Source organism: Atractosteus spatula, chromosome 21, assembly GCF_055471065.1.
Source record: "Atractosteus spatula isolate fAtrSpa1 chromosome 21, fAtrSpa1.hap1, whole genome shotgun sequence".
NCBI classification, from domain to species: domain Eukaryota; kingdom Metazoa; phylum Chordata; class Actinopteri; order Semionotiformes; family Lepisosteidae; genus Atractosteus; species Atractosteus spatula.
Genome location: NC_142726.1, coordinates 8,531,061 through 8,553,824, shown reverse-complemented (window position 1 = coordinate 8,553,824; position 22,764 = coordinate 8,531,061). Strand labels below are relative to the sequence as shown.

Genomic DNA, 22,764 nt, shown 5'->3' with positions numbered 1-22,764 from the left:
TATACATTATATGCTACCACCATTAGCATGGTGACTAAGACATTTCAACATCTCAAATAATGGCATCTTGGCAAACCACTGCAAACACGCCACTTCACTCAAGGTTAAAGTGAGCATTAAATAAGCCCATGAATTAGCTGCAGCTTCAAATAAAGAAACCATGACATTATGTTGTCCATAGCAAAACCTGGACAAGGGTGGACCTGGTAGTGCTACACAGTTCAGGAGAAAGGCGTGTTATGGTTGGAGGAATTACAGATCACAACTAAAATTCTGTTTTCGCCAACTGTGCAAGTCACCACTGGGGCCTGTTTTCATCAATTAGTTTTGAGTCAATATTGATTTTCTCCATTGGCTATTTTAAGCGCTAGAGAATAGAGTGTGTGGGACAGAACTATCCATAAAGTTTGCTCAGCAATAATTTATTGGCAGTTAAAATGATTCATTAAAATACTCTAGGGAAAATAATTCTGACTCACATTTTGGATTAATTAAAAAAATTACACCTTACTGTCGGAAAGTTATCTGTGAATATATGTCCGAAGAAGGCTCCACAGCTGAGAAACATTGTGTTTTCTTTCTTCTCTTTTCAGCATAGAATAAACCTATTACTTGTTCCTTTGTAGCCTACGCATGCTGATGCAGCTACCCACCTGAACTATCTGTAAATGTTTTTAAAGATTGTAGACAATTCAGACATCGCCTGGCATATGGGAAAAAATTCTCAAGCTCCCTTTCCTAGGTAGCAAACATGCTTGGTATGAAATTAAAAACTGCTTTTGCTGCGCTTCAAAATTAGATGGAAATTCTAAGCCAAAGGTCTGAATGCATGCCAGGATTTCTGAAAGTCTTTGATCATTTCACACTTCATATAATTTTCAAAGATGTTAGACTTGGAAAATTTTCAGGTGAATACAGGAAAATCTCCATTGTATATCTTAGTCTACTTCTGTGGTCTGTTTCTGCCTGATGGAAACTGATGAGTTTTCATTTTTCTATTTCAAAAACCTTTTTCAAAAATTACAGCAAACAAAATCACCCAAAAAGGAAGAGTACTCATCCAAGTTATGCCTTTGTACAATTATGTCTATGTTTGTATTAGGCACGGATTCTGACTGGTCTCACATGGAAACATGACGTCTGCCCCAGCTGGCTTGGAGCCAAAGATTATCAGTAACTGTGTGCTGCAGTGTAAACAGCACAATAAAAGCAGAGGATTTCACTCTTGTACTGTCCAGCCCTCTTTAGTCAGCAGAAAGCACACTTGTGATTTTTAAGCACCACACAGAGCTTAGAACGTCTGCTGCTATTGCACTGGCTATAGCCCACTAATTCATAAACAGCATATAGCTGAACCTTAATGCAAGAACAGTAATTACTACATTCAAACTACTTTAACAATTTCATTCAACATCTACCATGAGGGATAATGAAAAAGTAAATGCTGTAATAAAATGACTAAAATAAATCATATGCAAGGTACAGCGCTTAGGTCCAGGACTTTTGATTTATACTGAAATGTAATTATGTGCAGTCAAGGACTGTTAACTGTATTTGAGTGCTTGTGCTGCCCACACCCAATTTCCTGTCTTCATTTCATGTCCTGCAAGCCCCTGCACCTTCCTAGAAAGAAAGGTAAGGGTTAAATCACAAGGGAGCCATCTGTTGCTTCATCTGTTCCTCCCTGGCGCCTGGCCCTGCTTGGCTATAACCTGGCGTGACCAGGCCTCTCTGCTAGTTCTGTCAAAGCGTTCAGACTGTTCAGGAAGAAAGAAACACTGTAAGCTCCTCTTCTGCAGCTGAGTGACCACAACATCTTAAATGCCAGTTCCCTTCCGCTGAAGGGCACCCTCTGTTCAGCGTTTTCATTCCATTTTCCTCACAGGATCATTGACGTTCATTTCACAGTTCAAGATAGTCTCTCGAACAAAATTTATCAACGAAGGACATACTTCTGCAACATTTAAATGGGAATAAATCTGGCCCAAAGTACTACGAAGCAAGTAAGAAAAAAAGTAAAGTAAAAAATTCAAGATCAAAACAGTAATGTCGCTCACTGTGTATTGCACCACAGCACTGGAGTGGGGAGGGGGTGACTCAACACTAAAACCATGCTCCTCTGCATATTTTCTTGTTTATCTTTTGCTGAAGGATCATATACGAGCTGTTCACAAATACAGCATGCTATCCCAATGAACTGATAAATAGGACTACATGGAGTCTCCTCTGATTTTCAATTGTTTAGTTTTTCTTACATACCCTAGCCCCCCCATTCTAAAAAAAAGGACAAAGGGGAGACCTTTTTAAATATTATCTAGCAAAAGTCTAAGGAAACTTTTTGTAAATAGAGATTAGTAAATATCAGAAGCAGGAAATCTTTATAATCTTTTTAAAAAGCAACATGCTATCACTGTTAATGTTTAATGTTAAACAGCAATACACACATTTTTCTATACTTGTGTAGTGATACACTAAATAAACCAGCTTCAAGACGGGATTTGTCTTTTGAAAAGGAGAGAGAAAGCATTTCCTGACCTATACATTCTTTTCTGAAAAATAATGTTTAGCAAGCTGTTTAAACAATGATAGACTGTCTGTACTCTCAGCTGCTTATACATATGTAAACTTCAAATGGAAAAAAAAAACCCTTCACATACAAGCGCAATTCCAATTCCAAGCATGAACTCTCCCCAGTATACAAGTTGAAACTGATTCTGAGATTATTCCAGGCCAGCTGTAGCAAATCAAAGCCAGGAATCGGGGAATAGAAAGCGCCCACATGAAGAGATTGCTGTCATTTTGAACCCAATAATTGAGGAACACCTGGATCCGGTGGAGCTCAGTCCCATTTAACTCTTTCAGGTGCCTAAGTACATTATGAGGGCAAGCTCGCATTAAGGCACGCACTTCAAAAATAAAACACGAGCACAAATCACCTTGAAGAACTGCTGGTTTTAAAGGAAATCCCACATGACATGTATGGACAACATACACATTGCTCAGTCACACAGCCTCAAAACAAAGAGGCCTTTGGAATGGGTACCTGTCAGGCCTTAGCTGGCACTGTTCAGAATAGGTTTGTACACCTGAATCTGCTCAAGTCCTTCACAGAAGAGAGATGGGAGATTAATGACAAATGCAACACGTATTAGTAGTCTGAAAGAAGAACTTAAAAGATGGGATGTCAGATGCTTATAATACATTTCTAATGAATGAGAAAGAAATGTATGTTTAACTTTCAGAGGATAAAAAATAGTTGCTTCTAGAAAGTAAGATTACATATAACTAGGACATGATTCAATAACTAAATAAGAGCATGTATATAACACTTAATGCAGATGAAGGAGAGTCAGTACATTCCCTTTATTAGAAAGCAGGAAAAGAGCCGGGCATTGTCTACTATATTTCTAAACTGTTAACTGCACATTTAACTCTAAAGCAATTGAAGAGATAAACAATAGTATGTGTTCATAATGCCTAGCAATACTCAATCTGACTGCAGAGTTCTTCCTGAAATACTGCAGTGCACTTTATATAATTCAGCTTCCAGTCAGAAAAACACAGAGGAAGATAACTATAAACTACAGGCTAACTACCTATGGGACCTTCTGATTTGAATAGAAACTGTCTTATAATTACAGATTAAAATTCCTAAACAGTTACATAAGAAAAAAATTAGATTCCTTGCATACAAACTCACATAAACAAAGAGACAGGTTTGGGCTAGTCCCATACAATGTCCATGACTGTTTAAAAGAACAGGGGGAAGTGAATACAAATAATTTAAAACCATTTCTTGTGGTTTAGTCACCACCTCTACATTATTTACAAATTTTGCATTTAAAACATTTGACATACTGGCATCACTTAAAGCAGATTAACTTATTAAAATGTGAAAACTGCCAGAAGAATTTCAACAAGCTTTCTTGCTAAGAAATGACAAAATAATGAGAACCTGAATTAAACCTGCCTACATATTTTCCATTTTCCTCATGTGCAATAATATATTATTGTATAGGCTAAATGTTTCAATATCATAGGATCCATTATTACAAAGTCTACAGTCTAATGCAGAAGTGTCAGATTTTTTAAACACTACTGATTTACTAGCTTCCATATGAATAATACGCATTACATACAGCTGCACTAGTATCAACTATTTAAACATGCAAAATATGCTTAATCACTGATCATGTTCAAGTTTTGTCAACTGTCACAGAACTATAAAAAGATTCACCAGACAAATGGTTTGCTTGCCCACATGTCCTGACCTTGGGATTTCTAGCACTTTTGTTATGTGGTTTTCTTCCTACCTTACTGGCAAGGCACTCTGAGGTTCATATTTTCACTCCGCTGGCATGCCCTATGTCACTGTCCTGGTCCTGCTCCCTGGGTCCTTTCCGATATTCAAGTCTCCTTCAATCTTTCTGGCTATCTCAGAGCCATGTCCACATTCTCTATGGTGGTCCTGGAGGCTACCATTTTAAACTTTTTCTCTCTGCTGACTTCTTCTCCCAGGCTTTTCTCATATTACTTGGTTACTCTAGGCCCATGACCCAAAACGCCCTAATGCTGGCCTACCGCTACTCAACCAATCTCCTGCTGTCTACCTTCAGTCCTTATTCATTTCAAACATCCCCTTGGGCCTTAGACCTCTATGCCATTCCTCAAAAAGCAGACTTTTTGCAACCCCTCTCTATTCCTCACCTCCAGAACTCATTTTCATTCCACTTCTGTGGAGCTAGGGTGAAGAATGAACAGCCCACAGAAATCACGAAGTGGTCAGTTTACACAAGTAGCACCTGTGATATCTCAGCTCTCAGTCTTCACTCTCACAAATATTCTAATATTATCCTCAACTGTTGGATTTGCAAAGTAACTTGCTGCACTTATTCACTGTACACATTATACCATCAGCTTTTCAGGTATTCAATTCATCTTGGAGCCAAAGTATCTGTATATTGGTTTAATTCCATTGATATTATGTTGTTTCGCGCAGCACATGCATGGTACATCCTGGGTGTGTTTGCTTTGTCATTTTATTAATGTGTGCTTGGGTGTACTTATCTTCATTTATGTATAGTAATAGTAACGAGAACCACTTATGGTTACTAACTACATTGAGCCCAGCCTAAGGACGTAATGATACAAACAAGGGAAAAATTATAAACTAAAAAATATACATCTATGCTCACTTTTAGGCTCAATGGTACCATGACTTTAAAAATGAAGGCCAAAAAGTAGTAAGGAATTTGCTAGGCTCAGATATTGAAATAAACATCTAGTCCAACAATTTTGGACTACTCCATTCTGTAAAATGAATTACAAGACTTATCGGCAGAAGGTACAAGGCACTGCAACTGGACATGTCAGGCCACAACCCCTGGCGATCTGGTGATGGTCTTCAGGGCTATGGGTCAGGCAGCAGGGATCCAAGGAGAAGAAAGCTTTTCAGAAAGGAAGATACAACTGCAAGATGGTCAAACCACAGAAGAGCAGGAGTTGATTAGGTGCATTTAACCATTCAAGGTACATAGGAGAAGGCCGTCAGATTATAGCTTATAAAACTAACAGGAAAGGGAAAACCATAACTCACACCACTGATAATTGTTTAATAAGCATCTAGTTTCTTTAAAGTTCAGGCTATAGACCAATAGGGATTTTTTTACTGATCGTTTTTTCAACATGAAATTTTAATGTTTCAGCACATCAGCAGGTTTACTTTACAGAAGGGCTTTGGGTGAGGAATTTCACTGAATTATCTGGAAACAAAAGAAAGGGAAAATGTTCAGCAACAAAGGGAAACTGCAACTTCCTGCCATGAGCAGTGTCACAAGAAGTTACAATTGTGCTGCTAATGCGTCCCTTTCTATCACTAGTGTCAAAGAAAGGATCAAATGAAGGGGGAAGATCTGGCATATTAGTGAACTTTAAAAGTAACAGTACAAATTTGGACTTTGCAAAAAATTACTAAGCTTAAATGTGCATACAGTCATCACAGATAAACATTAGACAAATCAGCTTGTAAAAGTAAGTCAGGATCAATGTTTCAGTTTTGTACTTTAATCATTTCTACATAAAACAAATGTGATGACTTCTGATATCCCTGTTTTAAAGAAAAAATTGCATAATCCAAAGCCTCTGCCTAACCACAACAAATTCAGTTCAACCATCTGATTCCAGTAATTTGGCCTCTTCTCATGTCCTTCTCTGGGTTTATGCAGTGCACTCCTACGCAAAACTGAACTTCTCATCTGCAGCCACAGTGAAAGAGCACAGTCATTATCATCCAGACAGAGGGCTGGAAGCAGAAACTATGGAAAAACTGGGAGTAACTTTAAGGCAAGCATTGTAAATTACAAGGCATTACCAGACCCAACCACGTTATACGACACGAATAATATCACTGGACTACTGCATAAAAAATACAGAAAATTTTATTTTGCAAGTGTAAAACTTTGGGGGTTTCACAGAACACCAAATTACAAAAAGAAAGGTGCAATAAAAGTCAATGTCGGATGAGATTTAAATTTGGTCTTTAAAGAGATGGCTAGCCTGCTATTTAAAAACATGACTCAGTTGCTTTGAGTTCAGAATGTCTGGTTTTAAATCTTAAAAGATTTATACAGAAAGACCTGACTGCATAAGCATTTTTAATTACTAATCGCAATAGATTGGTGAGTGAGCTGCGTATATAAAGAGGGAGAAGCAATGTGATAATCCCAATTTAAAATTCCTTCTATTATAACTGTTCAGAAACTGAACAGAACTTCCACACTATAAAAAAAACTAGAGACCAGATGCTTAGATTGCCTTTAGATTGTTCAAGTTAAGCTCTAAACTGTCCTTGTAACTCATTGTTATCACTGACCTACACCACTACATTAAAAATACCAAGCCAATAAAAAAGCAGGTTTGGGGCACTCTGGGGTAGTTTTACATCAAGTCAGAAACACTCATTTGTTCCATTAGGGTTTACAGATCATCAGTCTAACCTGACTGAAACTTGTTGGAGAAACATGGGTCTTCTGTTCTTAGTTTCGAAGCGTGGGAGGCAAATTATAACACTGGCAATACAAGCAGGCCTTGTACAATGCTACAGAACAGACATGACTAACGTGATTTTTCTCATTTCTGATGAGCAGATGAAGTAAGGCTTTCTTGCTGAAGTGCTGTGTTGTAGACAGTGTATATCATACTTGTGTGCACAGGCAAAACAATTAAGAAAATTTTAATACACACGCACATCAGCCCCTTGCCAGTACGATGGAAGAAGTACAAGTAAAGGTTAATCTAGTACTATAGAAGATCACAACAGAATGACAGAACAGAATTGTTCCACTCCCAGGCAAAAAAGTAGATATACACCAAAATCCCAACACCACAGCTAAGTGGCACTAGACTTTGTAATGCTTCTGGTTAAATCTTACTTTGTACCTCTCTTTCCATGGCTGACTGATTTGTATCTAGTACCAAGAGGAATAAAAAACCCATTTAGTGAATTAAAGAACATCACAGGAATAATATTAGTACTACCATGTCCATGTGATCTTTGGGGCTCCCAACCTTCTATATCCTCTAAGTGCCCCTGTATGTACTCTAAACTCAGTTATCACTGATATATCATCTGTATATCTCTACAGCATGCTACCCAGTGAAAGCTCTTAAAAATGATTCACTTGGCTTATTTACTCTATTTTTATTTGGGCTAGCCTACTGTTTTCACAGGTAAGCTTGAAAAATGTTATCTGTGGCTCTGATTGCAACACTTTAAGTGTAAAGTCAAACATTTTGGACAAAGTTGGCGGTTGCCAAGAAAGCAAAGCTAGATGTTAGCTAATTTGAGCCTTTTTGGAGAGACGAATATAGATTTCTTCAACATAAAGACTGTGCTGCTTGTGCTTCACGTTGTACTCCAAATTGCATGATAAAAAATGGGTTACAAAACTGTTTCCAGTCGACATCACCATGCATATGAATGAACTCAACCTCCATCTGCAGGGTGCAGATCAAACCGAGATGGGTCCTTCCAAAATATGGAAGGCATTTCAAGTAAAACTTGCCATTTGTATCTCTGAACATTAACACTTCAACTTTTTGCTGTTTCCAACATCTTAAAGAACTTTTACAACATGGCTCAATCCATGTTGCTGAGTTTGGACCGTAAATGCAAAAGCTGGCATTGGAATTTTCTGTCAGATTTCCGATTTCCAACGTTTTGGCCCCCTGTTTTCTGCTTATGCCAGAGAGTTTTGATAAAATCATCAAGGATAACATTAACTGGTAAGATGTTACGAATTTTGGATGTTATAATCAATTTAAGTAAGGCTATGGACATAAAACAAGTATCAATGGCACACAAATCTGTAAAGACAAATACATGAAAAGTAAGAACTCTTAGAACACCTCTTCTGAAAGGGTTCTGACCCTTTGTCTACACAAAACGGGGAATACATGGTTCTACCTGAGTTGACGTAGATCTAGCATACCAAGGCCATATATGTTCTCTTCATTATAAAGAAAAGCAGAAAAGGGAACTGCTTGATTGCACCAACTAGACATCCAATAGGTAAAATTACCTCATTACTTGTGCCTGATCACCTCACTAACGAGGTGGTGTGGTATTTAAGAAACCAAATCTCGGTTGTACTACAGTTGGGTATGAATGACCATTTAATTAAAATAACACCAAAACATTATCCATTATCTGTATGTTTTATTTTTCTAAAAACACAACTGCAAAGTGATCTTTTGCTTTTAAAGTGATGTGCTCAGGAGTCACATTTATGAACTGTATTAGAAGTTTTTTTTTAAATCTCTAGATCTACTCAAGCCAACAACAGATTACAGATAAGCATACACATCAAGCATCTCAAATTTACAGGGGCCAAACAAACAAAAGGGGGAGAGAAAGTAAAAATTAACAGATTTCCAGTCTTAAGTTCATAACTGAAACATAGGAACAGAATGTACTTGAATGCCAACACTTACAGAAATAAAAATTTGGCTGCAGCTAAAGAAACTGAATATTTAAAATCTAAGCTCTTAAAATACTAAAATACTTTTTGAAATACTCAGAACCTTGAACATGTAGACAACCCATTCACTTTTACAACTGTCTACAGACAGTTCAGAAAGGAAATAAAGACTCTAAGGAACGGGTCAGGCAAATACACAGTCTATATTAGGTCATGTTGAAATTGTTGAACAGTCCATTAGCTAAATGAAGACATAAATGCCACAAAACAGAGCATTTGCTCACAAATAATGCTTTAAATTCTTCAAAATCATTCCCCTGCTCCATGTTCCCAGGATCTATATAGAATACTGTTCTTCCTATCTAAGGCTCTCCTTTGTACATTTATATATTACAATTTTATACCTCATGGCAGATCAGAAAGTCAGAAAAGCTCAACAAACTATTCCTTTTAGCCGTGTGCTCTGTTATTTATCCTTTTTAATCTCACACCTACACCTTCATTTACAAACTCTGCACAACTGCTAAGCTAAAACAGCCATCAAAAGCGATTTCAATCACACTGCCACATCGAGAGCCTTGACCCCTGTGCGACTCCTCCTGATGAACAAGCTTAAGAAGGAGGGGAGGGGGAGAGCCCAGGCAGCTGTCGCTTAGGGGTCAGTGGAAATTGCCATTCTGTGCAGGTCCAAGAAGGCTCACAGCAGCACTTGCCTCCTGTTACCCATGTTTACAGTGACAGAACAGCTAAGAAGCTCAGCAGTCTGCAAGACTTAAGCCTCGGTTTCCTTTTCTTACAAAGTACGCCCATGTCACATGCGAGCACCTGGCTCTCTGGGGCCCTGCAGAAGGTAATATGCCCAAACGCAGTGCTGCAGTGACTTTATAGGCAATACCCTTGTCTCACGTGAACACAACCAACACAGACATGCAGGCGTTCAACAATGCTGTTAAAATCAAAAGACATGCAACTTCTAAATTTGTCCCAAGACAATAATGCAGAGCTGTTTAAGCATAAAATGGGAACCACATGACTGAAGTGAGCACTTCCCAAACTTCTCTCCTCAAGTGCAAACACCAAAAAGGCCTAAAGTATAAAGCAAAATATAGTACAGAAAAACCTTATAAAACCCAACCTACATATTTTAGAGCATCATTACATTGTCATGTTATCCAAGACACAGATGTTCATACAATTCCTGTATTTTAAATAACTATTTAATTTTTATACATATTGATTGATGATGCAAACATTTCAGAAAAAGTGACAGAAGGACATCCAAATTAGCTATCTACCATTAGTCGTGGGTGGTAAGAACAAAATGACAGTGAGGCATGCAAAACTGCAAAAAAAATTGAGAGATTTTCAAGAACAAATTTGCATGAAAAAACTACAAATGGATTTCAAGCCAAATTAATTTTTATAAATCTTATTTTGACAAGGAATAAATCCTTTCCACAGCTTGGCACGTCTTCATGCCTCACACAACGCACAAGCTCAATGGTAGATATGCTCTATTTTTCTGCCCTTCATGACAGCCAAGCATCTGACCTTCTACTGAAACTCTATCTAGTTGTTCCTGAATGGACCATGAACTGAGAACCTTGATGGCTGAACTTCAGTTTCAAAACACTCCCTCGTACACTGCTCAATGAAAATAATGTAAACGCCATGTTTCCTGGCAACAGATTGCGTAGGCAACGTGTAGAACACTACCTATTAACGCAGACTCTGCATTGTAAAGCAGTAAAACCATTCTTGGTCTAAATTACCTTTACATCAAAATGGAATGGACACAGACAAGTCAATGCATTAGTGCCCAGTTTCAATTTAGCTCTGCCTTCTATTTGATATAATGATCACCCAATCACAAACACTCGAAACAACCTGAACCATCTCTCTCCGCTGGAATGCACTGATCTTCTGATATGATGCAAGGGTACAAGTATAAGGTGAGGTTTAATGCATCAGCACAAGGCTCACACTACATAAGCTCAATAAGAGAATATTGCTTGGCTGCTTTAAACAACAGAAACGTATGCTTAATGTAAAACTATGACAAAAAGCATACAGCCAATGATTTTGTTCAAAAGTCACTCCCACGTGTGTGGATTCTAGGATACTACTTCAATTACATACGTACTGCTTGACAACAGCCAGTCAAAACAACTGATCTATCAAAGCAAAATGACCTGTGCTGCAACGGCCAAATATCTTGCCACTCCTTTATGTACTTGATCACAGTGAGGCAAAAAAGATAAGATCGGGTGGGCTGCAAACAGAAAAATCCATTACTAAACTATGGCCTGAACTCATTCAAACAAAATGACTCAATCATGTTCTACATTTCTTAATGCTTCACATAATAAACCAAATTGTTTCTTCATATATGCAAGTATTCAGTACTGAATGCACGATGTGCAGACATTTTAGTTGATCCTGTTGGATACAGGTACCATTCAGCTGCTGTAATGATGGTGGTATGACAGGAGCAATTCCAAGCATGCAGCAGAGGGGCAACTGCAAGTACACAGGGACAGGTCTACCGCAGTATTGTTATCACAGAGACTGTCAAGAAGAATGGAATAAATCATTGCCACTTTTAAAAACCTGAAAGCTGTGTGAAATGAAAAATACAAAACTTCAAAAAACCAAGGCAAATGAACTAAGGCAGAGCACTTGGTTAACAACCATCTCAAACAAGAACAAGGTGATCAGGTTTCTACCAGTTCCTTTTTCTGTCACACAGAAAGGACGATTATTTTAGTTATTTTAAATTACAATAATCAGGGACAGGCAAAAATTGTCTGCTTCACTTTTGACAATGTTTTCGACACATAGGCTCTTTCAATCAAGCATTTACAAATTCACAGCAAAGAGGAGAGCAGAGAATTAGTGAACAAAGCCCCTACAGTTGTCTCAACTTTGCTATGCAAGTTATGTAATGACTGGCAGAGAGTTCCCGGTAAGGTTTCAGACTGAATCCAGTGATGGATAGAACGCATTTCAGAAAAGCCATTTCTAGCAAGTAAAACTGAAACATGACTGCGAAAAAGATGACAGCAAAGTACTTTCATGTACAACCTAAGGTCTGCAATAAGTGAAATATTGAGAAATAATATATAAAAGTGCTGTAAATAAAAAAACAGTATATGGTGGATAATTTGTAAACGTACTCAAGATTGCTTTCATTAACTTCTAGACTCAGCTTCTGTGTAGTAAGATACCCACGTTTTCTATGCAGTGGATCACACGGTTCCTCACATCACAAGACAAAAATCTGAGCTTTTTTTTTTAAAAACACCACTGTTTCAGCTGCAAATAGAGCAGAACAGAGCAGGGTAAAAAACAAGACAAACTGCTTCCATTGCTGTTTACAATCAGCAGTTCTATATTTATTGAAAACACTCAGTTTTGAAAAGTTTAAGAATACATAAATAAGAAAACTTCATATAAGCATCCATAAAAACCTCCTCCCGCTTCAGCTGTTTACTAACTATGCTTACTGATCAAGGAAGGAAGAATCACATGAGCTGTGCTCCGGCAAGTGACAATTCATTTCTAATTAAGCACCCTGGGAGGGGAGATGGAGCTCTGACCCACTTTCCCAGACTCTGTGCGAAAACACAGTAGAGTGCACACCATCCTCTTCACACAAATCAGCCCTTTACAAAAGGAGGAGAGAACAGTCTGGACAGATGCCAAGCTTTATTTTTAATACATGCATACTAGACAAACGTAAAGGATTTCAGACAGCCTGTTTGCACCAGCACAGTAAGAGTCTGCATTGCAGCTTTGGATTAAATAAACACACAGCGTACGCATTTCCACTCCAACTGCAGAGCTCATATCTCACCTCACGGACAAAAAAAGCCTTAAAAACATAAGCGAAAGACCTAAAGTCTTGGATTTTTTTATCTTATACACAGAACAAGCTATAGTCAAACAGCTTCAAATGACACCAGAAAACTGAACTGAAGAGAAGACAAGTTTTAAGATGAATTTTGGCTCTCCATCTTCTCACAACCTTGCCTCAGAATAAGCAATTAAATCATAGAAATTGCTTTTAACACCCTAATTTCTTTGACCAAACTCAACACAGAAACAGTTTTTAGGCAGCTTACATAACTCAACATTAAATGTTGGGTGGATGCACTTGGCTCAATTCCCTTACCAAACCTGACTCATCAAGCAAATCTAATCATACAAACCTGAATTCCTGCCCTTTCATACCAATTCTATTAGCAATATTACAAACTGCAGGCCACACATCAACTAAGCTACAAGAGAACCGTGAACACCACGCAAGTTTATACACAAAAACAGTGGACAAAATGTCTGCAACACCTGTAAATATTTCTCCAAGAGATTAAAAAAATAACAGTCTTCATTAACCAAAGAAAACCACTTAACCAATTACACACAGTCGCTACATATCTATGTCTTATAAAAGCAACAATTGAATGACAAACCCATTTCTCTTAAAAGCGTTTAAGAATGAAATGACGACAACATGCAGGAGAAGCCAGATGTCAAAATAATTATGCCAGATTCTACATTCTTCCTGAATGCCACCAACCTTGTCCAGAAATAATTGTCCAAAATGCATGAACCTAGAAAATCTGTTAATATAAAAGCATTCTGAAATATCAGGAGGAAACCAATGCCTAGCCTTTAGCAAGCTTTCTAACATTTCAACATAAACAAAAGCACAGTTCTCCAACAAGATAAAAACAAGAAAAAAAGGCATTTACCGATTCCATGGTTGTCTTCAGTGGAGTTAGTTTTAAATCCGACAAATATCTGGTGCAATGAGGTTAAGAAAATCCTGAAAAATAAAAAAAGGTAGAATATCAGGATTAGTTAACAGTAAACTAGAGTTTCACATACCTAACTTGATATGTCACCCAGAGTCTAATTTCGATCTCAGGTTCAATTAACAACCATATCCATTTTCATCTTGTAGGCTGCCAGGAAAATGGCTACCTGAAGAGTATCTTAAAAAATAGCACTGAAGAAACTATTCTCGATGCAGAGACAGCCCTGTGTTTTGCTTGTCGCTTGAACACCCTGCTGTATACTCATCTCAGTTTTTAAAAGCTTGTTACATTATTGGAAAAACAAAAAAAGTTTAATTCTAAAACAATTACACTATCGCACCATCAAAAGTGGATTATCTCACATGTGCTGCCTGTATCATCTCTCAAAGCATGGGCTCATCTAAATTCAAGGCAAGTTTATAAAGGACTCCAACTAGGCTACACAACTACATTCCTTGTAGTAATTGCAACATTTCTACAATTTTAAATATTTTTTAAACAAGGCAAACTAAAGCCTCAGGACCTCCTATTTAAAAAAGACTTAAGTCAAGCTACTGAGATAACCTCTGTGCAACATGTAAGCTGTAAAATACAACAACTTTGTTATGATGACATTTTTCTTAAAGGTACTTCCTGTAGCATCAGATGGCAAGACATCCTGTAAACTGCAGACATTCTGTAGGCCTGTTGCAGAAAGCAAACCATAAAATAACATTTCCTTTCACAAATGAATAAATAGCACATCCTTCTTATTTTAACTATACAATCATAGCAATGTACCTTAAGTTACTGAAATATTCTTGATACATTCATCATATTTATTTTGGTAGAAGTTTGCAACGGCTGATGAGCAAATGAACAATGCATACTGTGAAGGTGTACAAAATAAAAATTCAATGACAACTTAAAGAGTGCCACCAGTACATTTCAGTTGGTAGAAGATTGGTTGAAGATACAAATAAAAAAAAATTCAACAAAGACATTTTACTAGGGTTTCAAAATGGTGAGAACACTACTACCACAGTTAAACAGAGCTAGAAGGATTAAGGCCATTTGAATCTTATACCGTGTCTGCACACAGATCCAACTCCTTGGTTTCACAGCAGGAATCCAGACAATCTGACTGATCCAGAATCGTGAGTACTCTGGCTTAATGGAGCTGAAACTGGGGTGTAGTCTTACCAAGAAAATCTCCGCACTGCAAAACACTTTTGCTACGGTGAACATCCGTACCAGGTTTATTTTGCTGCTTTTTTAATAGACTAATACCATACCTACTCAAAGTCTACTCAAGGAAAATTGACTGAGGAGTATTTCTACACTTCGAGAATGTTCAATATTTTTTCAGTACTTGGACTCAAGCTGACAGTTACAGAACATCTTAATGAATTCCATAGTATGGTGCACCAAGATCAATTGTGCCGAAATTAGAATATAAAACTGTTTTTAACATATCATTTTACACTTGTGAAAGGAATATAAATAGTTTGTAAAACTCCTAATATGAAAGGCTGTAAATGTTTTTTGTATTCCCACTGGAGTGATTATACACTACGTAACAGTAAGCGAGGTGTATAAATTTTCAGACTCGCATCTCCTCAGTCTCCACAAATAAGCAATAGTTACTGCTGAACTAAATTAAATCCATAAATGTTTCTCAAAACTAAGTGTGCACTAAACACCATGCTGAAAGCACACATGCAGTCTAGTTAATCGGGTGCAAATGAGAAGCACTAGCAGAGAATTAAAAAAAAAAGGTTTTAAAGCTTAAACGTAAAAAGGGAGCGGCAGCTCAGCTACATCTCCAGAGAGTTTCACTTTGCTAGTCTCTGCTGCTAGAGCTTCCTCACATCAGAACAAACAAGGCACATGAAAATGGAAAAACTGAAGATTCTTTTCACCTGCTTTTAAGACAATCCAAGAGAAAACCCATGAATGAATTCCCATTGACTTGCAGGACACAGAATGTCTTTTCATAAACTTTTTATCCAGATAATATGAGAAGCTTCCTACTTAGCTAATGAAGCCAACACATAAGTCTATGGAAACCTGTATTCCAAGTTCATCAGCTTTTATAGACAGTGGATTGAAGGAGTGCAGAACAAGCTACTCGGCCGTATTGTTGAAGACAATAGCTGGTCTTTTTTCAAGAAACAGATATTTGGGATACAAGGAGTAATTAAATATTTCCAATACTGAAGGTGTACTAAGTTGTGTTTGCAGGATTTAACATAAAAATTGATTCAGTTAAAAAAGATCTAAGAATAGAGCAAGCAATTCTTTTTGGCATAAGCAACCTAGAGTTGATTCTTGGGGTACACAAATCAATTTAGGGAAGAGAGAAACAACAGTAACTGAATAAAACATTTATGTGTGTATCTATACCAAGCTAAAGGACCAACTGTTAACCCGAGGCACACCTATTGTGCACCAAACTTAATCCACCAGTTATACAGCAGGTCCCAAATTTTAAATACTATGCCTTCTTTTGCAGAAATATTAAATGTTATTCTACCTAACTGGCAACTCAACCTTTTTGATACAGGGCACTGGCTGGTTGTTTTCTTACACTGTAGTGAATCACAGTCCATATTAGGTTCAGGCCATTTTCATCTGTTTTTTCTTAGATTTGAGCATGTAAATGTTTAACTATAATGACTGCATGAGTTGAAAGCTCACAAATGGTGTTTCATATGAGTCAGTGGTAGTACAAATAGCAAAAGCTCAATCTTTGCATGCAGTACTGGCAAAGTTCTTATACAAACTTGTGTCTTTTTATTTTACCTTAATGCTAACACTGACAAGAACCTGATAGCATAGATAGATTTTAATGTGTGATGTTGTCTGCAATATATAAGCATCTCGTACCAAGCAATAAGCATCAGTGTAGAAAGATACTCAGTTTTAACAAACTTTAAGATTAGCTTAAATGGTCAGATGAAAAGGACTGAAATCATGGAAATGCATAGAAATTTGATATTAAAAAAACTACAGCAATGTTGCCAAATCATATACATTTCCTGCAGGTAAATGAACAGGTCTGGACATTTGGCAGATATGAACTGCATTTGAAGGGGAAAGTGCTGCTATTTTAGGACCTCAGAACAACCCTGCCTACAATTGTAATTTACACACATCGCTTTTCTTACATTCTGTTTTGTTACAACTATTCATCACGCAGGAGGATTTAACACTTCAGGTTTCGCTGTTGGTGCCCTGCGGCAGCCTTGGAGTGCCCAGGGCTTCCCTGATCTGTTGGGATGTCTGCTTTTCTCTTCTCTTCAAACCAGAGCTACTCGCTTTTAGTGTGGAAAGAAAAAAAATAAAAATTCCTTACAAGGTAGTAGACAACTGTGAAAAATCACAACTCCAACCATTTATGCTGGAGATTGCTGAAGACTAATCTTATATAAATCTTAGACTTATGGCTTAATTTGGTTGTCTGACTTTTTACTTGATCTGGTCCCACAGGCTTAATAAATTACCCAACACCAGCCTATTTTATTAAAACGTATATGCCTTTAATCCAATGACAATTATTTCCAATGCATTTCATATTAAACAGCAAATTAAAACTGATTATGTGCTTAAATAAATGAAAAACCTAAAACTGTTAAATCGATTTTAACAAGCTTGTTAACATGGAGGAAGCCAAAAACTGCAACTCTGCAGTGTAATGCACAGTGAACGTCTGAGGGCTTCATGAAGAAGCACACAATTGCCACAATAAAAACCAGAAGACAATCTGGAACAAGCCACCCAACACAATGATGAACAATTGAGAAACTGAGAAAGCTAAAGATGCTTTAAAGTTAAAAAAGACTGCAAAATTAAATGTTACCAAATAAGAGAAAAAAGTCAAAAGGGCCGCCATATAGCAACAGAGCTTTGAACACTGTACTTAAAAGAGACGACGTATTGGAAAGCAGTGCTTCAGAAGTCTATCACAAAAATGACAAATCCTAAGTCACAAAGTGTTGGTGATTTTCAGAGAAACAGTAAGGTGTTTTAAAAGAATCTGTATTGTTCCTTGCCTTCTCGAAAGTCACTAAACAGTCTAAGGCACAGATCTGGCTCACTGTGGAAGAAAGGCCTCAAGACCGTAATATTTTCATCCTGTTTGAAGAAATAAAACAGTACCATCTTTACAGTTTACTTTGTTTGGCTAATTGTTTTGGATTTATTTTCCCTTCCAGTAACGTAAAGTAACTCAGACACAAAACCCTCAAAATCATAGCTGAAATAACCTGAGTAAGGGATTTTGTCAACAGAAATAAGTACACATGGGGAGGGTATATTTTCATAGGCCTTCAAAGCTTGCTTGAGAGTTTTTGAAGACTAGGCCAATACTTATTTTAATTATTGCTTCTGTCAAAACCACAAACTAAGCAAAAGAAAGGGCAATTTTTTAAATCAAGATTCACAGTTGCAGAGTTTCTGTTGGAAAATCTAGGCATCAAATTGTCACAAACCAAGAACCATAAGAAAAGAGCCTCCTTCACTGTGCTTTTCTTTTCATTTAGACATTACTGTCACTCAGAACAGCAGCTCTCAAGATGAAAGGCTACACTCAGCCACGTTTCTGTGCGTAAAAGACTAATCATGTAATGAGCAACTGTGTCTGACAGATTTTGTTTCTTTAAACGAGTCAGAACATTTCTTGGAAACAGTTGTCTCTTTTGCAGAAATACTTCCTACAGTTCACATTTAAGATTAATTATAAGGACTGTACTAATAAATATTAAACTGAGAAAAAAAGAAAAAATACAAATGTACATGAAATATCTTAAGACTTTAGGACAAATCACACATTTTCCCCATTAATATATTGTAGAGGTTACACAAAAACTCCAGTGCTTGAAATAAAAATAAACTCTTTAAAAATCAGCCTTTTAGTACATAAAAACATCAATGTTTCTTTAATGTTCACTACTTCAAATAATTTTTATTGCCTTTTACTCATCCAAAATTCTGGTATTGCCACTGTCCATAATTATGATTTGAGCACACCAAAAGTAATCTAGCATAAAGCACGGCACAACAGAAGTGAACTGCAGCTGTAAATTCTAAGGTTGGCTAGCAAATGCTGAATGCTGTATAACAGTAGGCAGTGCAGGATTTAACTGGAAACTGACATTAATGTTGGTCTTCACAGAGCCTGCTCTTTTTTCAACAGATAGTCATTCACATGCTTTACACAGTGTGGACTGCTTGATTTATTCAGGAAATCAAGACAAAGTAAACATGTTCCAACAATTTTTACCAATAAGATCTCACCCTGTAAACCTGCAAAACCCCATTCCTTATCTATGAACACATCTGCTCTAAAGACATGTAACATATTACCATACAGTGTTTCCTGGACACAATTATGTGCAATATGTACAAACATGCTGTGCAGTAAAGAAACAAAAACAGGAATTTACATATTTCAGTTAACGTGAGTGTTTTACTCTTTAATTTTAAGCTATAACCTAAATCGTTTTTGCAGACTTGCAGGGAGATCAATGCTGTATGACCTATACTGCTAAAAACTCAAGACTGTTTTATATCAGACATGTAGCATGAACTCTGATGCGCTTGATGCCAGATTTTTCCATAGCATATTAAATTCAGTCATCCTATCATTATTTCATAGAGGAAGGGAACTTGACCCAGGCAGTCTTCTCTTAAAGCTAGTGCTCAACACCAGCTGTCTAAGGCACCTCTTAGAAAACGCCTACATAATTGATCAGCCAGAATTCACAGGGGACCTACAGTGTTTTAACGGGAATATATAGATGTTGACTGGTTTAGGCAAATATTTCTGGAAAATATTCTAACAAGATGAAATGAAGGCAAGCCTATGTCAGTTCTACCACTGTTGGCACAACAAGCTTTGCTCAAAGGCCATGTGTAACAACAGTGGAAACCCATAAAGAAACCAGAAATAAAAAACAGCAAACTTGCATGTCGGCAAAAACCAAAAAATACATTTTTGCCTTTACAACAGTGGAGAAGTTTAAAGGTCTTCAGTTTTCCTAACATCTTTCACAAACCCGTATTGTTACAAAAACAAAAAACGGTAAGGCCTCACTTGGCATTCCTGATGTTGATGGACTGCAGTTCACAGCTGGTATGATGCATGCTAACAATCCACACTAAAATTATGTACAGAATTCAGAAGTGAATAGCTAGGGGGGTGGCTACTGGTCAGCACAGGGGAACTGGGTGGGTAAATAGGTTAAAATGTTACACAAACTGTGAAGGTGGTTACCACTCCCTTTTTCCTTCAACGGATTCAATACAATAAAAACTGCCTGTACCTCCTCACGTCTCTTTACAGTCATAATACACCTACTAAAAAGCGAGAGTCCCCAAACCAAAACTAAAAAGAGGAAGCAGAACTAGGAATTGACAGTTACAGGTCCTACGTACTGCAAACAGGAGACGTTTGCTTGGCTTACACTCTACGTCTCTCAAACTGCTAACGTTTTTCCTGTTGTCAAGGTAATTTCTCTTAAGCGTAAAATTCACAATGAAAGAAATTAAGTAGAAATACTGGCTTACAAGACACTTTTACTGGGGGATGTTTACCAATTAACAGTTTTGCAATTCAATTGCAAATATATTTTCAACACTACATTACATGAGGATTGATTAATTGAAGATCACAGAAATGAAAACCTGCATATTACAAAAAGTGCAATTCTCATCATGTCAAAATGTACAGATTCTTCCTGTACTTTGCCTGGAATTTAAAATGAGCAGAGGGAAAAACTAGCACCCCTCATTAGGGAAACAGACTGCAGGTGCTAGACAAGCACTGGTCAACATCGCTACTGGCAACATGGTCAGACACTGGCAGATAAAACTGTCAAAATACAGTACAAAGAAAACTCCTCTTCAACACCCCAGCTTTGTGTCTGTGAAGAGAGCCTTCTGATAAAGCCACTGTTAGTACACTTGCTTCACAAGGGACATAAAGGCATCTTGATTCAGGAGAGGAGCTCTAGTCAATACTGTGGTAAATGATTCCTAAGGCAGGTTCTCCAAATACAATGTAGAGGGGGGAAGGGTGCACCTTCAAAATGATAAATGAGCTATTTTTAATGATGAAATCACATAGGGAACACATTGTCATGTGAGACAAGGCTTCTGGGTTTTTTTATAAACCTGCTGTTGAAAGGGAAAAAAAGGCACTTCTACAGCATAGACTAATTTAAAAGGCAGAAAATCTTAAATGTCAGACTGGCAGCAAGAACATTCAGCGAGCCAGACAAGCCAGCTGAAGGCAGCTGTTTGAGAATCCCTGAGTGAAATCCTCTGGAGGGAGGGGATGGTGTTGGGAAGGGGGGGGGGGAGAGGCTGGGTAGGTTAGCTGAGCAAGTGGTGCCCCTCCCCCTAAGCAGAGGTGGATTGTGGGTCACTGAATGCGTTTTTCAAGTCTTGCTCTTCAAGCTTCACAGTTCAAGATGACAACCCTGTCTTCCAGTTGACAGTGAGCTGCGTTTCAAACTAGGAATAGTATTTTAGATCACTCATTATACAACCCAATTAGAAAGAAAAAAATATTCTCTATTTAACCCCTACCAATCACTTGACAGCAACTAATACTGTAGATTTACATGTGTGGCAAAGCAAGGAATCCACTTTTTCAATGAATATTAGATTGGTACAATGTATACAAATAGACTAAAAAATTAATTGTTAATCAAAATCAAGTGAATAAAACATTACATTTTTTCAAACGTTTTTAATACAATCCTTTATGTAGTATAATGCTCCAAAATAGGGATGACACAAGCATATACTTCTGTTCAATAGTTACTCACAATAGTAGTTTTTCCAACACATTTTATCTGGGGGAGTTAAATTTCACCATAGAAAATTAGCTTTATTCTAAATAACCAGAATGCATGTTTTTAGAAAACTAATTACAAGTGATATGAATGTAAAAATACATTACCATTAAACTTAATTTAACAAGTTTAATTTTAAAACCACATCAGCAAATACACAAAAATTGATTGAGTAATAGCATTTTACCCATCTATGGTGGCTGCTGATATGGACACCTACACAAAATAATTTGAATAAAGTAAATGCTAGAAGTGAAAGCTTAGGAAGGCTTGCAATTTAACTCTTGCCATTTTATGTGTTCACAGGCAGTCAGTGGCAGGACCTTTTACAAATCCTATCTTATCAGACCAGAAGAACAAGATAACATAGGAAAACTCGCCTGGAAAAAAAAATCACAGAAATAAAAGTAAACACAATGTGTAGTACTAATATGACTGGAAAACTGAGAAAAATGAGAAGAAAAAAAATCAAGGTCAGGACAGGAGGGAGAGAATGAGAATCCCCTGAGATGTCAGAGCACCCCTGAGACTTGAACACAGATGTTCCTAAAGAAACTTTCATAAAGGCACAACTTGCACACTTTCCTTCTTCTGCTCTACATTATGCTTAAGGTAGCTGTTCCTTCCAACAGTAAGTCTTCGTTTTATTTTCATTGCAACTCTGAAACGAATGCAAATCTGTATCTTCTGACAACAGTGAGCAAATAAATACCTGCTTTGAAAGACTAATAAAAAAATGAATTACTGAAAAACAACTTAAGCAATCACATAGGAATATTTCAATGATCAAATGTGCCAAAAATAATACCTAATTAACATAAAAGGCTAAAACCAAAAAGTAAAATATTGTCTCATAAGGACATACCTGTAAATATCACATTAGAAATAACACCATACGAGAACATTTTTAATAGTGAGCCATTTGGAACACTTATATTCTCAGTAAGTGATAAAGATGTTGTAAAAAAGGACTCCAATGTATCTTTTGTGGCTTAGGAGTCATTTATGTCCACTGGTTTTGTTTTCTATCCTTAGGTTCAGTGGATATGTTGACTTCAATCTCTTTCAGAACTTTGAATATCTCCCAAAACCTCCTGAGCTCATCTTAGTCCCAGGCTAAAAAGA

The 22,764-nt window shown here is 37.2% G+C and overlaps 1 protein-coding gene across 3 annotated transcripts in view; it reads right to left on the bottom strand.

Annotated features, from left to right (window-relative positions):
* Positions 1 to 22,764, bottom strand: part of ankrd11 (ankyrin repeat domain 11) — a 106,854-nt gene that overhangs the window by 71,225 nt on the left and 12,865 nt on the right. For all 3 annotated transcript variants that reach the window (XM_088938897.1, XM_088938899.1, XM_088938898.1), the window contains exon 2: positions 13,733 to 13,806. The gene's annotated coding sequence lies outside the window, so the exon portion shown is untranslated. The remainder of the gene's footprint in view (positions 1 to 13,732; positions 13,807 to 22,764) is intronic.